This window comes from Xenopus laevis, chromosome 5S (genome assembly GCF_017654675.1).
Source record: "Xenopus laevis strain J_2021 chromosome 5S, Xenopus_laevis_v10.1, whole genome shotgun sequence".
NCBI classification, from domain to species: Eukaryota; Metazoa; Chordata; class Amphibia; order Anura; family Pipidae; genus Xenopus; species Xenopus laevis.
The window spans coordinates 93,860,363-93,881,237 of NC_054380.1; the positions used below are offsets into that span (position 1 = coordinate 93,860,363).

The 20,875-nt window shown below is 42.6% G+C and overlaps 1 long non-coding RNA gene and 1 pseudogene across 1 annotated transcript; both read right to left on the reverse strand.

Annotated features, from left to right (window-relative positions):
• Window positions 1-64: 64 nt before the first annotated feature.
• Window positions 65-20,875, reverse strand: part of LOC121394273 — a 35,770-nt pseudogene continuing 14,959 nt past the window's right edge.
• On the reverse strand, window positions 16,986-20,454 carry LOC121394275. The gene is made up of 3 exons (XR_005961606.1): window positions 20,326-20,454; window positions 18,377-18,418; window positions 16,986-17,055 (listed from the first exon to the last, which is right to left on the reverse strand). It is a non-coding gene; the product is annotated as an uncharacterized LOC121394275 (long non-coding RNA).

A 20,875-nucleotide genomic window follows, 5' to 3' on the forward strand; every position in this document is an offset into this window, starting at 1 on the left:
TATTGCAAGAGTAATAGAGAAACCTATTATACAACCGTTTAGTAAACAAAAGAACCTGAGAGTAGATTTCCTATTTTACTAACTGTAGCCTGGAACATGAAATGAATCAAACAATCATAACTGGATGTAACTGCTCATTCAAATAATCTTCTGCTTTGTAGTGAATGTCAATAAAAGGCAGAATGCAATATTTCCAGCTGATGAAAGGGTCTATGGAAAAGGTCTCTCTGGTCGGGTCAATTTGAGGATACTTAAGGACATAGGCCAATCCCACAAGGAAACTGTTCATAAAATAAAGCCAAGCCACGTTCATGTCCATGTAGCCTGGGATTGGTGCACACAAAATGAGGAGAATAATTTGACGGAGGACAAATGGAGCCCAAGTGCCCAGAAACGAGAACACAAGAGCAGTATAGAGACATATGGTTCCTTGGACAGGCCACTCATCTCCACAGGAAAACAGGACAGTCTTGTTGGTGAAGGAGATGAGCTCATGGATTTTATTAAAGCCACCACTTCAAAGCAACATATTCCCAGAATAAAAACAATGGCACACACCACTGCGGCTGATAAATAATAAGTCTGGCTGCTGACGTAGAAAGTGCACTGGTATGAGGACAGTCCAGGGCCTGAGATTGGAGGAGGAACAGAAGATAGAGAGCAAAGGATAGTGCTACCGTCCATAGGAGCAGGGTAAAGTATAACATGCAGGAAGCCGAGACAAAGCCTGGGGAGATGAATGGATTTAACAACAGTATTGTAATAATCTAGCCCTGCTGTTAACAGCACTGGATAGTGTAGAATGCCATACGCATGGATATGATCTGAGTAAACAGGCAGATGTGATAGTTAGTGAACCTCATGCTACAAACAGCAAAATCCTGTAAATAATGGATATTTATTATGATTTTGCCAGTTAAGATCAGTATCAGTATACAGCTGGGCTCGTGCAGTTGTATGTCCATGTCGGGCTTCAGGAACACAGGCCCCTCTAATGCATCCGGGTCTGGCATGCTCTGGGTAGAAGGCAGACTAATTTCTTGCTTCTTGTAGGCCACAAGGAGGAACCGACATTTCAACCTCTTTTCTTTCTCCTGCAAATTTAAAAAAACACATTGTTTAATTTATTAAGGAACATATATTCATAATTTAAATGGAGATGTTCGTCAAAGCTACTTGCTATTGTTAGACTATAACTCACTGCAGTCATTGGGAATCAGCAGGGGGGGGGGGAAGACAAGATGACCCAGGTGGATAGTAGACCTGACTGGGGGAGTTGGCATTGTACAGAGGGGGCATATAACATTTTATAAACATTTGTCATTTACAGGACAAGTGATTCCACTGTTTACACTGCAAATAATTCACTATCCAATAAAAAAAAGTCATTCCTAAACCAACAAGTGTATTTTTTTAGTTGTAATATTGGTGTGTAGGCAGCCATCTCAGGTCATTTTGCCTGGTCATGTGCTTTCAGAAAGAGCCAGCTGCTTTCTGGCAGGCTATTGTTTCTCCTACTCAATGTAACTGAATGTGTTGCAGTGGGACCTGGATTTTACTACTGAGTGCTGTTCTTAGATCTACCAGGCAGCTGTTATCTTGTGTTAGGAAGTTACTATCTGGTTACCTTCCTCTTGTTCTGTTGTTAGGCTGCTGGGGAGGAAAGGGTGCGCTTTGTTTACCACCAAAGCTACCCCAGAACAAACTGCACGTGATTTCCTTCTGGTTTCTGGCTTTAACTGTATCTCCTCCCAAAACCTGTACTGTTATGTAATATCCCCGGACGTTCACCTTGAAGAGGCCTAGAGATCAAGACGGTGTAGTGTGATGTGACTGAGGGCATGATCACCTTGCAGTGTTTAAACATGATAAAAGGTCAAGGAAGGCAGCAGGAAGACCCGATATAGAAAGTTATTATAAGTCATAAATGTTCCCTAGTTATAATATATATATTTTATTTAACACATGTACATGTACAAATGCTATCTTACAGTGCATTATACTGATAATAAGGAGAACTCCACCCAAAAACTCTGTGTATAATAAAAGAAAATGTCAGTCTAAACAACTTTCTGACACCTCTCATAATAATTAAAAAGAATTGCATGCGAGTATAGCACACAGTTATGCTACATTCCACTTATTATCATGAGAAGTGATGCTTTATAATTCTCAGCATTATTCTACCTAGACACAGAAGTCTGGGCTTACCTCCTACTGGCCTATAGCTGTCCACAACTAAAGTGCCAATCTGGGATGGAAGACTTAAATTATGAGGGTAGACTGTCAAGGTTGGGGTTGTTTTCTCTGGAAAAAAGATGCTTGAGAGGGACATGATTACACTTTACAAGTACATTAGAAGACATTATAGACAATAGCAGGGGATCTCTTTACCCATAAAGAGGATCACAGCACCAGAGGCCACCCCTTTGACTAGAGGAAAAGAACTTTCATTTGAAGCAGAGTAGGTGGTTCTTCACAGTCAGGACAGTGAGGTTGTGGAATGCACTTGCCGGGTGACGTTGTGATGCTGATTCTGTTAATGCTTTTAAGAGGGGCTTGGATGATTTTTGGACAAGCATAATATCCAAGGATAGTGTGATACTAAAATCTATAGTTAGTGTATGAGTATATATAGTTTATGTGAGTGTACAGAGTGTGTGTATGTATGGATGCTGGGTTTCATTTGGAGGGTTGAACTTGATGGACTTTGTCTTTTTCTAATGTAACTATATACCTGTAGCTACATTTTCCTCTTAATACTGTAAACTGAGAAAGGGGCAAAAAAGTCACTAACCACCAACTAAAGGATAGGCCAGGATTAAGGTGGCCATGCCACGGGCAGATTTAAACTGCTGATTCGGCAGCTTATCTGCTGTGTATGGGGCCCTCCAACAGGCCTCCCCGATTGAAATCTGGCAAAAATTGGCCAGATTTATCAGAACTATATCACCCAAGTGGGCCTTTGAGAGAAAAGATTCAATCGTTAGCACTTCTACCTTTAATTTGTTATGGCTCAAGCTGTGTGTAAAGAAACATATTTAATGAAATGCTATTGTTTGCCATGGAGGAGAAATTGTTTCTTGCCCACCAAACAGTGCGGTCTGTTGCACTTCAGTTGCACTGAAACCTAAACTACACAGTAACAAAATGTCACTCTTATGTCAACCACTATGAATTATATGACTGTGCCCTGATCATGTGACAGAAACTTGCCATAACACAGCCCCCCCTTTTTGTATATCATAACACTGCCCCGCAGCACCTGAAACTACACTAGAGCAGCACATACTCTCTGGTCTGCTATAGAGGGCGCCCTCTAATGTTAGCAAACATGAATACAATAAACTGAATGAAAAGGGGCTTTTTCTAAACACTATAAGTGGCACCTGAAACTGCACTACCGACAACAACAGCGGCACCTGAAAATGAAATAACAAACAGTGGAACCTGAAACTGCCCTAACATAGCACCTGAACCTGCATGATAGCACCGCGGCACCTGAAAATGAAATAACAAACAGTGGAACCTGAAACTGCCCTAACATAGCACCTGAACCTGCATGATAGCACTGCGGCACCTAAACTGCACCACTACAAAACTACAAAAACTATTTGCAGCTGCTGTGGCTAGACAATGTAGCAGTGCAATTTGTTGCCACGGAATAGCAAGTGACATTGGCTTCCAAGCCAGGCCTGGACTTGCTGTGTTTTTTCTTGAAGACGTTTCACCAGTCATCCAACTGGCTTTCTCAATTCAGAATAATTTATAAATAGGGATCTTTCGGGAATATATTATCTGGAATCTTGCTCCAATCAGTGTAATCTTTTTATCATAAATCAGTCATGAAGTTAAGTGTTGATTGTATTAGCATAATTGGAGCTTGGAGGTGTTATTAAACCTTCAGGGAGAGGTGCCAAAACAGCATTGTATGTGGCAGACAATAGATGCAGTGTGTATGTGTAACATTGTGTATGCAGTGAGGAGTGTTCTGATTTGTATGTGGGAGAAACCAAACAACAGTTACACCAGAGTATGGTGCAGCACAGAAGAGCCGGGTACCTACATCTAAAGAAAAAGGACACACGTTTGAAGACTGCCAAGTCCAGATTCTAGACCGGGAGAGCAACTGGTCAGGTTCGACATCTATTTTCTGCCAATACAGAGAAAAAGGAAATAATCATATGATTAAAAATGGAGTCTATGGGAGATAGCTTTCCCGTAATTCAGAGCTTTCTGGTAAATGAGTTTCTGGATAATTGATCCCATACCTACCTGTACAACACATTTTACAAGACATGTACACAAATGGTCACGGGTTGCGGATAAGGCAAGTGGGGTCTGGGTCGGTAGCGGATCGATAGTGGGTAAATATGAGGGTTGCGGTTTCGGGTCGCAGAAATTGGTTCCCACATATCTCGACTCTATGTTAGTAGGGTTGGGACCTTTTCTGGAAAACACTCTACCGGCCTTCCTTTATATTATCTTTTGTCTCATTAATCACATTTGGGATTAATCATATTTTACCGGCCAGGCCGGTGGGAACCCTAGTGTAAGGTTAGATACAGGTTAATAACCTGCTAACACCAATCTGTAGGCAGCATTGTGGTGTTCCCTTGGCTAAGAGATATTGCACCGGCAAGTTCCCCTTTTATTAGATATGAGTAGTGTAATGGGTGTCAGATGTAGCCTTTTTTATGAGACAAAGAGGCTAAATAGTTGGAAATAGAGTATGTTGTAAAGAAAAGAACTAGGAGAATAGAGAGTTGATGAGGAGAGGAAGAAAAATAGTACTAAGAGTGGCCCCTGTCTCAAAATTAATTGGTGGGCCCCCGTGGTCAAAAGGTTTTTGGGGTGGGCCACTGAGTGCCCATTCCAGGCCACTGCCTAGGCTGAGCCAAATGCCGCACAGGTTGGAACAGTCCATCCAAGAGCTGTCCCAGTGAACTCACCTCTCTGTTTCATGTCCAGAGGCATGAGGGCCCCATTAAAGTGAATTAGAATGGGGACTGTGTCAGGCAGGTCTGGTGGAGTCAAAAAAGCCTGGCTTTTGTTACAGAGAGGCCCAATCAGCTATCCCCACCAGCCCACTAAATATGACATTCTGTGGCATCTTATGACAGCCCTCGGCTTAGTGTTGGACTGGCCCAAAGGGATACCAGCAAAAGTCCCGGATGGCCCAGGGTGTCAGTGGCCTCCTGCTGCTAACATTTGGCATATTTCATGGGCATTCCATATTTTTATGAGCAAACAAGAGACAAAATAGATTGGAATAAAGATTATATCATGTAAAGAAAACAGGACTAGAGGCTGAGTGAGGAGTAGGATATTATAATATAGTGAGAGTGGGCCCTGATCTAAGTCTGTGGTGGCCCCTGGTCTAAGATTTTTGGGTGGGCCCCTGGAGTCCCAGTCTAACACTGCCTCTGCATTGCCACACCCACAGATTGCCAGTTCGGGTTTTGAATTGTCAGGTTTTGGCGGGTGTTCGTACAAAAACAATGATTGTCCATTACAGATACACTTACCCTTTGGCTAAACACAATGTTCTCTAAGGAGCAGTAATACATTACACTGAATTAACAAAGACTCCTGAACTAGCACTCCCCAAAACCGCTATTATCCAGATTGTGGCTGGGACCTGCGCAGCACGAAACATGGCTTAGTGATAACCATTCTTATTATAAACACATCCAGCGACCCCCATCAACCTCCCCCTATCCTACTGACCGACGTAGCTCTTCCCAGGGACGTCTCATGCTGACGGTTCCCAAGTTCCACTAGGAAATAAATGACCGTTCCGACCGCTGCAACAGCCCAGTTCCGGCTCCCCCAGCCCAGAGAAAAGGTATACTACTGAACCCGGCTCCTAAGAAAGTGTAGCCAAGGTACAGACCCAAGAAGTCCGGGAGGAGGCGAAACCCTTAGGACTCAGGTGCCATCAGATTTCTCCTGCCTGTAGTACACCATAATACAATACACCATCACAATAACACACATCACATACCAAACACACAACTGGAGGAGAGAGCAATAACTACCAGCGGGGATTATAGAGTACCTGCGATGGTCCATAGTCAGTCACAGGGTGGTTCTCTTGTCAGAGGAAGTTGGACTTTCCTAATGGTGTGCGGTAGAGAGCCATGCCGAAGTTGAGGGGAGGTAAATTCGCAAGAAACTGCCTAGATTACCAGATTCAAACCGACATACAAACCATACATAACTTCTTGACTAGTCGAGGCACAGTGCACACACACACACAGTCAACCACAGTGGAGTATATCGTTAATAAGTCCCCAGGTGATCTGGCGTTATTTAGAGTCACCGAGATCTGAAAGGCAATGAAGATAGGATGTATAAGGGATTAATTTACAATGAACAACATAGTGGCGGACCTTATACGTGGAAGGACGTATCAGGCAAGGCAATAAGTGTGTCCAAGTAGTCAGTCTCGCTTACGGATGGTGAATAATCAAAACAGAATGATATTCATTGACCGTTAGATCCAATTATATCTTATAGGGGCGCCTTTTGCCTAGAAAGATGTTTATAGAGCTCACTCTATTAAGATCACCAGACATTCATGTCTCTCTAAGTGCAGAATTTTGTGCAAAAGGCAGTATTGTTAGGATTTTTGTTCTGTACTGGAATCCGTTATTAAATGAAGAGCTCTAAATACATCTGCTAGGAAAGGAAGGCCCCTATAAGATATTATTGGAAAGTCAATGATTATCTTGACACCCACCTGCTGCATAAGAACAGAAATGAAGAGAAACAGATCCTGAGATGAGGAACAGGTGAATATAAACTTGATTTATTTCAGAAACAATTCAAGAATATTTAAGTTGATTGTATTTACACATTTTCTATTGCATTTATGGTGAAGCTTATATTTAATTTTAATTTCGGATAGTTCCGCTTTAAAAATAAGCACCTACTCGGAGGCCACTTGAGCAACATCCAAGGGACTGTGGTTGTGAGGCAACACATTGCTCACGAGCAACTGGTGGGGATTTCACTGGCTCTAAAACATTGGACTATAGAGATTAAAAGCTAAATAGCTGCACATTGCAGTTGCTGCACAGGACACAGGATTAGTTGTGAAGTCCAGTTAAATAACGTGCTGGTTACTGTCACACTCACTGAAGCACACTACATCTCTTACAAACCAGAAGTGGTTTTGGTAAAGTTTTGGTAATGTTATTTGTAAACACACTGTTTTCTTTTTTTGTCAGCTGCGCACAAGGAGAGTAACATTACACCTTTAAAAAAGTTTGGAAATTGGAACTCCTGAACATTACAAGAAGCCTATATTTACACATACACAGTTGGCCGGGAGGGACACATTATTAAACGATCAATAAATATCAAAATAACCAGAGAAAGCTTGTCTCGTGGTCTTTTTGCCCTTCACGATGCAGGAGCTACGTGTGGGTTTTAAGAACGTTTCCTATTACATAGTTAAAAGCCTTTTAGCATGTCAGGTGAAAGATAACAGTGTGGCGGTAATTGGAGCAGATACATGCTGACAATTGACTGGTTTAATGAATTAAAGCAAGATATACATTTCATTTTAAATGACACCTAAAAGAATAAAATACTAGAATGCCAATATGTTGGAAATCCCCCTCCCAGAGTTAAAGTAAATCACGTTTACTCTATCTCATGGATCAGTGCACATCTTACAGAAAAAATGCAGACAAGCCCCAAATGCCACATTCTTCAAGCACCCCCATGTGGAGAATAGTACTTCTGGAGTTTAATATCGGAAAAATTGCCCAAGCCTAGCACATTACTGCAGGATTCAAAATCCATTTTAACAAATTGTTTAAAATTTTGACTAAAATAAAAAGATTTAATCACCTTACCAAAGTTAGTAATCAAGCAAACCTATTCTTTAAGTGATGGATAGCAACTCCATATCAATTAGGTTAATTTCCATAACATATTCATGACTACAAGCAGTTCATGGTCGCTGCCTCCTGAAAAGTCAAAATGAGGCACTGAGATAGAAAAATTAAATTGTAATTCATATATCTCGGTTTGGTTGGATAGGTCATGGTTCTAATATCTTTCCCTCCGCATTATACAAGCCTGGAAAGAAATGTGATTTTTTAAGACTGAGCTAACATTTACCATCAGTTCACAGATCACTGGATACATCACTAAAATAGTGTATTTAGCCAATAAGCAAATTCTAGATGGATGTAAATATACCCGCCAATACACATATACAACAAAACAATTATTACTCTTTACTCATCAGTCATTTTCCACACCTATTAATGGAGTATTTAAGAATGGCTGACCTTTTAATTTAACTTTATATGTTATCAGTAAATCCAACTTTAAATCCAACTTAAATTGATCTTCAATATTAATTATAGTTTTTTTTTTAAATTATTTGTCTTTTTTTCTGACTTTCCCAGGCTATAAAATAGGGTCACTGACCCCCACTAGAAATAATGCTCCTGTTAATGCTGCAAAGATTGTTATTGCTACATTATTTATTTGCTCATCTTTCTAATTCAGGTCCTCTCTTATTCATAATCCAAAGCGACCCTAGCAACCGACTGCTGAAATTGCCACACTGATAAGAACTGCTGAATAAAAAAAAATAATAACAAAGAGATAGAGGAATATTCACTCTAAAAGCAGATTTTCCAAGGGAACTCCAATTACAATCTCCTGCTGCCAATCCCCTAAATAAACCATTAAAGGGGTTTGTTCACAGTTAAGCTAACTTTATAGGGCCAAATTCACTAAGCAGCGAAAATGTGCAGCCTCGGCTTCGGCACCACTTCGCCGCATTTCGCCAGGCAAGTTTTCGCCACGGGCGCCGCAATTCACTAAAATCCGAGAAGTTTCACTCGGAGGCGAACGGTTTTGCGGAAGTTGTGCTAGCAGTTAATTCGTTCAAGCCAAAAGCGAAGTTTCACGCTAGTGAGTGCCTTAATTTGCACACTCGCAAGTTAAAGTACAATGCGATGTATATGTAGCAACAATACATTACACTACAGAAAGGCTGGGAAAAGCTTCATAAGATAAAATAGAGTTGTTATATTGCCCTAACATGTGCCACTGTATAGTTTAGGTGCCATAATATGTTAGGGAAATGTAGGGGGAAAGGAGGAGGTACCCCCAAAAAATGTATTATCTTGTTTTCAGCCTATCCACCTAAAAAGGGCAAAAGACGCCAGGGTTTTTGGGACTTATTAAAAAAATGTTCAACTATTGAAGCAATCCCGTATCTACTCTATTGCCCTTCTCCTGGTCTGAAGTGGTGAAGCAAGTCGGCGCAAGAGCGTAACACTTCAGTTAAAAAAAATGCGCAATTTAGTGAATTAGCTTTAGTTATGTCCCATTCGCGCATAGTGTTTTACTTCGCCTGGTGTAAGTGTGTGAAGTAGCGCTAGAGTAGGTCCACTTCGCTAGCGAATTTACGCCAGCGCCCGCTAGTAAATCGGCGAAGTAACGAAATGACGTCACGCTGGTGAATTTGCGCTAGCGTTAGCCACTTCGCACTTTAGTGAATTTGCCCCTTAGTATGATGTAGAGAGTGATATTCTGATATAATGTGCAACTGGTTTTAATAATTTATATGTGGGTTTTGCCTTATTTAGATTTTAATTCAGCAGATCTGCAGTTTGATATTTCTGCCATCTGGTTCCTAGGGTTCAAATTACCTTAGTAACCATGCACTGATTTGAATAAGACACTGGAATATGAATAGGAGAGGACCTGAATAGAAAGAGGAATATTAAAAAGTAGCAATAGCAATACATGTGTAGCCTTGCAGAGCATTTGTTTTTTTAGATGGGGTAGTGACACTCATTTGGAAGCTGGGAAGAGCCAGAAGAAGCAAATAATTTAAAGGAGACATACAGGATAAATGAAAAAACACCAATTTTGTAGGCAATATGAGTAATATATGGTGTTGCTTTTACATGGTGCTAAAAAATTATATTATCTTTAAAAATCGCCCCTTTATTAGAGCTCCCTATAGTTGTTTACTGGTCCCTGTCTGTGTTTCAAATGAGGGGTGGGCAGCGTCCGACTGGCCCACCGGGATACCAGGAAAACTCCCGGTGGGCCCAGGTGTCAGTGGGCCCTCATGCTGCTAAACTTTTGTCTTATTTCACGGGCATTCCCTATTTCTATGAGAACAAAGTGGCTAAATAGGTGGGATAATAGATTATAGTATGTAAAGAAAAGAGACTAGGAGAATAGAGGTTGAGAAGAGGAAGAAAATCGTACTGAGGGTGGGCCCTCGGTCTAAAAACTTTTGGTGGGCCCCTGGTTTAAGATTTTTTGGTGGGCCCCTGGTGTCCCAGTCCGACACTAGGGGTGGGTGTGTCCTAACATCCCTGCCAGAAGCACAGTAGGAGGAGGACAGCCAATCACAGCCCTCCAGTCACACAAACTGAGACAGGCTTCAGTTCCCTATCAGGGAACTAGTCAGGTGTCACAAGTCTCATCTCGCGAGATATACATCCGTATATAAGTACAGTCCATTTAACAGCAGGGGGTATGGAATCACACGTGAATGCTCTGCTGATAACATGCAAGGCGAGCAAGCTGTGGGCGTCTGATCACTATTTTCTTTTTGCACCGCTAGAATTTGTCAGGGTGTGGGTTGCTGGATCTGCAGCTGCCGCCAGAGCCAATGTTTCAAATCAGGTGTGCTGCTGTGACGTTCGGCTCCTCTTCTGCTCTTTGCTGCGGGCCAATTAAAATTGGATGGCGGGCCGCATTTGGCCCGTGGTCTGTAGTTTGGACACCCCTGGGCCAGGCCAACCCTGAGCCAGTCGTTGTCTCCGCTTAAATGAGAAACAAACCATTAAAGGGATACTGTCATGGGGAAAAAAATGTTTTTTTCAAAATTAATCGGTTAATAGTGCTGCTCCAGCAGAATTCTGCACTGAAATCCATTTCTTAAAAGAGTAAACAGATTTTTTTTATATTCAATTTTGAAATCTGACATGGGGCTAGACATATTGTCAATTTCCCAGCTGCCCCAAGTCATGTGACTTGTGCTCTGATAAACTTCATTCACTCTGAGGGGCAAAACTCTAAGGAATATAATAATGGGTATAGATGGGGTTACACTATGACCAAACAATAGAAAGGGCTTTGTCATTAGTTGGGGAATATACAAGGTATGTATGGGGGGTATATTCTTCTTGTAAGGGACAGATGGGTGGGGCAGCAGCAAAAATCATTCATTACTCTGGCAGTGACCAGGCCATTGCATCTTGGGAAACAGGAAGTGATGCTGCATATAGACTGATGTCAGTAACACAATATGACACAAGGTTTCCCTGCCAAATTGGGCTACTAATTTAAACCTCAAGCAGGTTTTTAAAGTCCAACCTAACCAAGATACGGATTTGGGTTACTTTTAGCGGGTTTGTGCCATATTTTTCCATATATAAAGATATGACCAATGTTGGGTTCATATATTCTCGCTCCTCTTCCCATAGGATTCTCGATTTGGGATATAGGATTCTGGACCACAAAGAGTAAGCCCCTCTTGGATTTGAATAAATACTTACTCAAATTGAGCCTGGCCCCCAAGTTCCCCTGGGGCCTGATTCAAACCAATCAGATTCACTCAGGTTATTAACCAGACGGCTTTATTTGAGGTATACATTAATACACAATGTTACAATACAGGGTAAATAATCACTCTTATGTCCCAAAAGCTTGTGAGGACATGGGGGAACAATTAGCAATAGAACATGTTACAATGTAAGCACTTCTTCCCATGGTCCCATAGTAACCAGTCATCATCCTTGTTTTAGTATAATTGTGCCCCTCTGTCCATCTAACATCAGCACAATAGCCAAATAAGGTGCATCTGCTGTATCAGCACAGTGTCCAGAATGGGATCTGTGCTGTGGGGATGTTTCTGAGACTATTAAAGAGTCTACCTTGACATGGTGGCAGGCTTAATAATCCTTTGGCCAAAAGTTACTGTTCAGCGCTCATGTCCATGTGACCTTTTGTACTGAGTGGGGGAGTTTGGGTCCAGGGACATGGTTGACCCAACTTGCCCCTACCTTCCTTATTACCCCTCACAGTGTTGGCAGGCCTAGCAAACAACAGAGTGTGTCATTGTGGGGGCAAGTAGAAATTAAATACTCCTCCATCACTTTAGCAGGAACCCCCGCCTATCAATAGGCTGGTGGGAAGTGGCTAGAATTCCCATATTAAGAAAGGGGACGCAGACTTAGAAATGCTATTGCATTGTGGCCTATGGAGTAAAGCAATATTGTAGTTCCTTCCAGTATGTGTCCCTAGGTCTTTTAGCCCCATCATGTACATATTAATCAATTAACCCTGCAGAAATATTAACCCATTCCCTTCTTCAACTAAATCCCTCTATCAGCACAACCACCCAGTTTTACCCCATGCCGCCTTTGCCCATTTTGAGCAGCCCCAGCAATATTAATTAGTCCGTCACCCAACTGTCAGTCATCTTTAATAGAATGAGGCACAGGAGCCCCTTCCCTCAATATTCACCATAGGGATTAAAGAAAAACACAGAGACATATTTATGGGGAAACCAGGCATTGAGCACAGGATTTATTAAAATAAATAGCCAATTTATGTTTGGGCATCCCTAACGGCTGATGATCCAGAGGAAGGAGAAAAAACCCTAAAGTGCTTGGGAATGATCTGCACTGAAGGTAAAAATTCCTTCCTGACTCCAAACGGCAGTCGGTTTTACTCCCTGGACCATGGCTTTCTAAGTTCATTAACAAACAATAATTCAACTACACACACACACACATCAAACCACCATCCTTCCCCTACACAGGCTCCCACCAACCCTTTCTACATAGACTTGCTACCCACACCTTATACTCATGTACCAACCCATCCCTCATACATACACCCTCGATCTTATACACATGCAACCACCCTCCCTCTTGCATACGCACACACCCTCCCACTTGCATACAAACCCACCCCTCATACATACATCTTCCCTCCTACACACATGCACCAGCCACCCTCCCTCCTACACACACACTCACACACACCCTCCATCTCTTCTACAGACAAAAAACACAAACCCACCCTCCTACACACATGTACCTACCCTCCCTCCCTGCTACACACAAGCACCCACCCTCCTACACACACACCCACCATCCTATACAGACGCACTCACCTCGATCCTGCAGATAAAACACACACACACACTCCTACACATACACACCAACCCTCCCTCCTACAGACAAAACACACCCACCCTCCTTCCTACACACATGCACGCACCCTCCTTCTAACACACATGTACCCGTCCTCCAATAAACACAGGCACCCACCTTCATTCCTACAGACAAACCCACTCTCCTACACACATGTACCTACCCTCCCTCCCTGCTACATACATGCACCCACTCTCGTACACACAAAAAACACCCACCCTCCTACACGCATGCACCTACCCTCCCACATACATACACACCCACCCGCACACATGCCCCACCATCCTACACACAGTCATCTACCCTCCTACACACATTTAACCAACCTCCCTCCTACACATGCACCCAGCCTCTTACACACACACACACCCTACATCCCTCCTACAGACAAAACCCACCAAACCCCACTCTCCTACACACATGTACCCTACACTCCCTCCCTGCTACATACATGCACCCACCCTCATACACACAAAACACACTCACCCACCCTCCTACAAACACAACAACCACCCTCCTATACAGATGCACCCACCCTCCCTCGTACAGACAAAACACACACACTCCTACACACACGCAACCTCCCTCCTACAGAAACACCACTCACCCACGCTCCTACACACATGCACCCATCCTCCTTCCTACACACATGTACCCACACTCCAATATACACATGTGCCCACCTTCCTACAGACAAAATACAGATACCGACTCTCCTACACACATGTACCTACACTCCCTCCCTGCTACACACATGCACCCACCCTCGTACACAAAACAAAACACACTCACCCACCCTCCTACACACATGCACCCACCCACCCTCCCACATACATACACACCACCCTCCCACATACATACACACCCACACGCACGACACATACTCCCGACACACATGCACCCAGGCCTCCTATACAGATGCACCCACCCTCCCTCCTCCAGACAAAACACACACACACTCCTACACACACGCACCCGTCCCTCCTACAGAAAACACACCCACCATGCTCCTACAACACATGCACCCACCCTCCTTCCTACACAACATGTACCCGCACTCCAATATACACACATACCCACCTTCCTACAGGACAAACTATACATACCCACCCTCCTGCACACAGCCACCCACTCTCCTACACATATGCACCCACCCTCCTGCCCACATGCACCCACCCTCCAACACACATGCACCCACCCTCCCTCATATACACATACCCACCCTCTTTCCTACATACATGTACCCACCCTCCTACACACGCACCCCCGAGCATGCACCCAAGAAGCTAATGATCCAAAGGAAGGCAAAAAAACCAACCAAGTGCTTAACAGCCAATCTGCACTGAAGGTAAAAATTCCTTCCTGACTCCTAGAAATGGCAGTCAGTTCTACACCCTGGATCATGGCTAGACACACATATACACACACAGTTACACACTTGCAGGACAAGTAAAAAGGATTCAGGTGGTGGCGGTGGATCGATGACAGCAGGCGAGTTTTCTGGTGGAATGCTGAAAAGAAAATGTTTAGAAAGTGTTGAAATAAGAATAAATTACAGACAAATACTTGTTTATTTCTGATATAAAAGGCTTAGCCTGTCTTTAAGAGCATACTATTTGTTAGGTCTGTGGGGACTGTTTGGGTCTCTTTACATATACAATGCCAGGCCCTGTTATGAATCTCAGTTTTATCAATCTCAGTGAGCATGCACCATTTATTCTTTTAATAACTCTTTGATCACTTGGTGCCAGTTCATTACCCCAGTGGCAACCCATTTCTAAAGATGGATATCCAGGCTAGATGCCACAGCAGCCCTATAAGAGTTAACTACCTTCCCTCTTATTGGCCTACTATAAAATCAACACTTTATCTGCAGACTTAGATCTCAGCCTCTGTTAGCAACCTTTTACAAGCTTAAGGCAGTCATAAATTGGTCTATCATGTAAGCCCTCAAAGTGATCAGCCTGCGGGCTGAACAGACAGGGTGTATAACGCCAGTGTCAGACCGGGACTCCAGGGGCCCACCCAAAAACCTTAGACCAGGGGCCCACCATAAAACCTTAGACCAGGGGCCCACTCTCAGTAATAATATTCTTCATCTCCTCAATCAACCTATATTCTCCTAGTCTGCTCTCTTTATACTATAAACAATTATTCCATCTATTTAGCCTCTTTTTTCTCATAGAAATACGGAATGGCCATGAAATAGGCCAAAAAGTTTAGCAGCACAAGGGCCCACTGACATCTGGGCCCACCGGGAGTTTTCCTGGTATCCTGGTGGGCCAGCCCGACACTGTATAACTTCCTTTCTATTGTTCTGATTGAAAATGATCAGAATGGCCGGAAGTAAAGTGGAACTGCACTGGACAACATGGGGCATCTCTAGATGAAGGGTAATTGACAGTAAATAGATACATTACCCAAACTCTCTGTAGCCTCTTCATGATGGCCTTCCTGACCCGTTTTCGGAGGGTCAGCCTTTCCCCCACCGGAGGATGAGCAGCTTCCTGCAGTTTCTTCTCCTTCTCCGAGAATGTCATGCCAAGCTGGAGAAGGTGAGATTGGACAGTCTGCGAGCGAAGGGGAAACACAAGGATAGGAAAGAAAGGAGACAGTTATGATTATGCCCAGGGCCGCCATTAGAAATTATGGGGCCCCGTACACAAAACTTTTGGGGCCCCCTGGCACCCAAGCCCCACCCCTGATCCCACCCACTCCACATCACAGTTAAAAGACCACACAGACATCAGCGCTAAAAAAGTAACCCCCACACATACAAGTTATAAAAGCTATTGATGGTCAGGTCCCCCTTATAGGTTAAAAAAAAAAAATGTTGGCGCCAGGGCCCCCCATAAAAGTTTTTTTTAAACTTGCAAGTGGTTGAATATCCAAGAAAAGCATCAGAGACAGTGATCAGGGAACTTACATTCTGCAGCCGCAGATACTCCAGATGCTGCCTCCATATTTGCTGCTCTGTTGGTGTCTCCTGTGGAAGAAGAGAGTCAATGTTAAGCACTGCTTTGCACCAATGCCATTATTTTGTCCATGTGGCCCCTTGAAACAAAACTCTTTGCAGTGTCTGTGCATAATGACATTTTTGTTGCTGGTGAAGATGGCACTTAGGGTGGGTGACTTTAGATGCCCCCCAGGGGAGCAGGAGATACAATGAATAATAATGTTCCTAATTATTATAAAGGACACACAGGAACAATAACCTCTGTTATAATAATTATAATAGTGACACTTACAGGAGACAGCGACACATCAATGCAGAGGGTGGCATGCTCCCTCTTGAGCTCTTCCTGTAACATAAAGAAATTAACAGTGTGAGACAAGGGCTGGCAAGATTAATATAATTTATTCCATATTTATCTAAATGTCTATTCTGCATTACTTACCAGATTAGTAAATCATTATCCAGTAATGGATAATGTTCCCATTGATTGTGCTCGGGTCCAAAAAGATAGAGCAGTATAAACTGAATCTCTGAAAAGAGAAATCCCAGTGTTAATAACACATTGCTATTTTCCACCCTTACTTCCCTTGCACTTACCCCTGGCTCAATAGCAAATTATTCACAACATTTAATAAGACCATTTTTGTGTATACTTACAAGATGACGTTGCTCCCATATGGACCAGGTAGTGATGTTCTGCAAAGAAAAACACATTTCCATTAAACACTGAGCTAAAGGGGAAAGGAATTCTCATATAATAAAACTAAAAGCTGCAACCTCAGCAACTGATAAATAATATAAGATTTTACCGTAATAAGAGGCGAGGGCCTCAAAATCTGTATCCTCCACCCTGAAATCCTCCAGGACGGAGTACAGTGACTGTAAATGAAAAGGAAAAGCATTAGGGACATAATACTAAATGCGTCTAAATGCTACTCATAGTCAGTCTGGCAGGCGCCGGGCCAAGGTATTTTGGCACCCTAGGCAAGGGCTTCAATCAGTGCCCCCACCCGTCCTGCATTACCATTTCCCACCTTACTATTCATGTTGCCCCCATTTGTACCTGTGCCAATGCCAGTCAATCAATCAGATTGCACCCAAGCCCCCAATCTGTACCTGTGCCAGCATAGCCCAAAATATCCATCATATTGTTACCCCCAATCTGTGCATGTGCCAGCAGCAGCCAAAAATCCACAAATATGTCCCCCAAATATGTATTTGTGCCAGCAGGAGCCAAAATATCCACAATATTGCCTTCAAATATTTACTTGTGCTGCGCAGGCATAAGCCAAAAATCCATCATATTGCCCCCAAATATGTGCCTGTGCCAGCAGCAGCCAAAAACTTACAAAATTGCCCCAAACATCTGTGTACTGTGCCAACAGCCACCATATTGCCCCATGTACCTGTGCCAGCAGCAGCCAATCCCTCATATTGCCCCCAATCAGTACCTGTGCCAGTAGCAGCCAAAAAATCCAAAATAATGCCCCTAAATATGTACCTTTGTCAGCAGGAGCCAAGAGGGAGGTGGGGAGTACTTCTGCCTGCAGTACGAATAATGGGCAAGAGGGAGTTGGAACAGGCGGTTTATAAAGTTTAAAAACTATTAAAGGCTAAGCATACCAGAGTTTTAAAAAAAGAAATTCCCCTTAAAAGTGCGTCCCCCCATGATTGCCCCCTAGGCAGGCGCCTACTCTGCCTACCCCTAGTTCCGGGCCTGCAGTCTGGCTTTGAGGAGAATAGAGACAGAAAAGGTTTCTATGGTACATACATTTTTTTCTGAAAAAGAAAATAAATGTAGTAATTCGATTCCCTCAATGTCGGCTCCCACCTATGTCGAAAAGGAAGCAGTGCAGACAGACAGCTGCTTAAGGGTTAGGGCAAACGGGCAGATTCAGGGAGATTTAGTAGCGTTGCTTCGTTGCCCCGTAGTTTCCTCGTGAGGCAACTTCAGACGACTTCGGAAAACAAATCGGCGCGAGTGGCCATGCCGCAGGCGGTTTTTAATTTTAGCAGGCAGAAGGCAGGGGAAGCAGTTCGGGGAGATTAGTCGCCCCAAAGAAGAGGCGATTAGTCGCCAGGCGACTACATCTCTCCAAATCTGCCCGTGTGCCCCAACCCTAAGGAGAGGTTATATAAAAGAGTGAATGGAAACAAAAGTTCAGATTGAGAGAGTATTTTTTTTTCACTGAGGCATTACCAGGAGTGATGGAATTCTCTCTGTCTCGTTCATCTTCAAAACCTAAAAGATACACAATGGACATAGTCAGACAAAATGAAGTCACAGTTAAGAGGCTGTTCACCTTTTCAATTTTTCTAATTTGTCATTTTTGAGTTATTTAGGGGCAAATTCACTAACGAAGCGCCTAACGCTAGCGTTGGGCATTTTCGTTACTTCGCAAATTCACTACGAACGCTGGCGTAAATTCGCTAGTGTTACTTCGCACCCTTATGCCTGGCGAATTTTTGCTACAGATGTAACTACGCAAATTCACTAACGCGCGCAGTGTACTGAACGCTACCTTTTACGCTAGACTTCCTTTGCCACCTCAGACCAGGCGAAGTGCAATAGAGTAGATAGGGATTGCTTGAAAAAAAGTTCAAATTTTTTCTAAGTCCCAAAAAACGCTGGCGTTTTTTCTATAATATGGGTGATAGGCTGAAAAAGATCAAAACATTTTTTGGGGCTCCATTCCTTCCCCCCTACATTTCCTAACTCATGGCAACTTAACTATACAGTGGGCACATGTGTAGGGCAAAAAAAAAAATTTATTTGATGTTTTGAAGGTTTCCCAGGCATTTGTAGTGATTGTACGTATTCCTCCATTGAAATTTGAATTTGGTGCCGTATGCAAATTAGGCATCGCTAGCGTAACTTCGCTTTGCTTAGCGAATCAATGCTAGTGCAACTTCGCAACCTTACGCTACCCCTGTGCGCAACTTCGGATTTTAGTGAATTTGCGGAGCGCTGGCGAAAACTACGCCTGGCGAAACTACGCCTGGCGAAGTGTGGCGAAGTGCGGCGAAGTTGCTCCTGGCTCAACTACGAATCTTAGTGAATTTGCCCCTTAGGCTTTTTCTTCAGCAGCTCTACAGTTTGCAATTGCAGTAATATAGTTGCTAGGGTCCAAATTACCCCAGCAACCATGCACTGATTTGATAAATAGTAGCAATAACAATAAATGTGTAGCCTTACAGAGCATTCATTTTTTAAATGGGTCAGTGACCCCCATTTGAAAGCTGGGAATATTCAGAAGAATGCAAATAATTCAAAATTTTAAAAATAAACAATGAAGATCAATTGAAAAGTTGCTTAGCCCACTTTAAGGATAAACTCAATTGATAATGGTTAATGAAAGACTAACCAGTATACTTATAGATAAAAATGAGAAATTCAAGGAAATATGGTAACCGTGTTATCGATATTCCTTCCCAAATACAGAAACCCCTATGATCTTTTTGTAATCACTATATGATAGCAATATATGTTACACTTTATACTTTCTCAGATGTGGAATAACTAATACTTAACAGTTGTATTTCAGGTAATTCATTCAGCCTATAGAATTATCTTCTATTATGATACTTAAGGGACCTCGTGGAAACCACTGTAGAGCATGCAACGCTCGATACAAATGTTTCATAATACATAATATGCCGTCAAAGTTAATTTTCAGTTTATTTATTTCTCTTTCTTTAATCAGCAGGTCCATTGGATTAAGAAAGGACCGACTCCATCTCTACTCTTCTCTCTTAACTCCTTTCCTCCAAGTAAATACTTGATGTTATTACATAACTGTTATAACTTCTCATTTTTCTTAAAATGTTAAAACTCAATAAAAACTATTGAAAAGAAAAGTTGCTCAGAATTTGCCATACTATAACATAATAAAAGTTAACTGAAAGGTGAACCACCCATTTATTTCCTTATCTATATTATCCCATTTGTATGAAACATTGTTCCACTCAATGACAAAAAGCCCATTATTAATGCTGTTGATGGCAATGGATTGGCTTCTTATAAATACCATATACAGTAAACATATGGGCTGATATGGACAAAGCCACATAGGACTCCAACAAGAGAATTTAGAGCAGACTTGCTGAAGAAGAATTCATGAACTGAATCAATTGTATTTGCAAGATTACCTGTTAAAGGAGCTTTTCAGATCTTGAAAAATGTAGGGGCCGGCTCAAGGCCGGGGTACCCCAAGGGGGTCTCCCTAAGGAGACCCTGGCTATCTCTTACACTTGTTCAGACGAGATGGATTTATCTGAACAAAGGAGAAGCCAAAAATAATAAACCCAGATGTTAAAAGGCAGGTGTAGCACCAAGTCGCAGTCCAAAAAGGCAGGAAAAGCACTGTAGCAATCTGTATAGAAAGAGAATAAAAAGGCAAGTTAATGAATGTAGCACTTAATATTTCCTATATAATACAGAGGGAGGCAGGCAGAGATCTATGTTACCCTAAACTTGAGCTTTGCATCACTTCCAGAAGGTAATGGGCCTCAGTTTTAGAAATTAAGCATCGGTGCAGTTGGAATGAGCACACAGTACATTGGTGCCATTCACTCCATGTTTTTTTAAGTAAGGCCCAGTTATGCCCCTTGGGTGACTTGGCTAGAGAAGTACAGAATTCATAGAAAACTCAAAGCAAATACTTCTGATTGATCTACAGAAAGTGACTGGTTTGGTTGA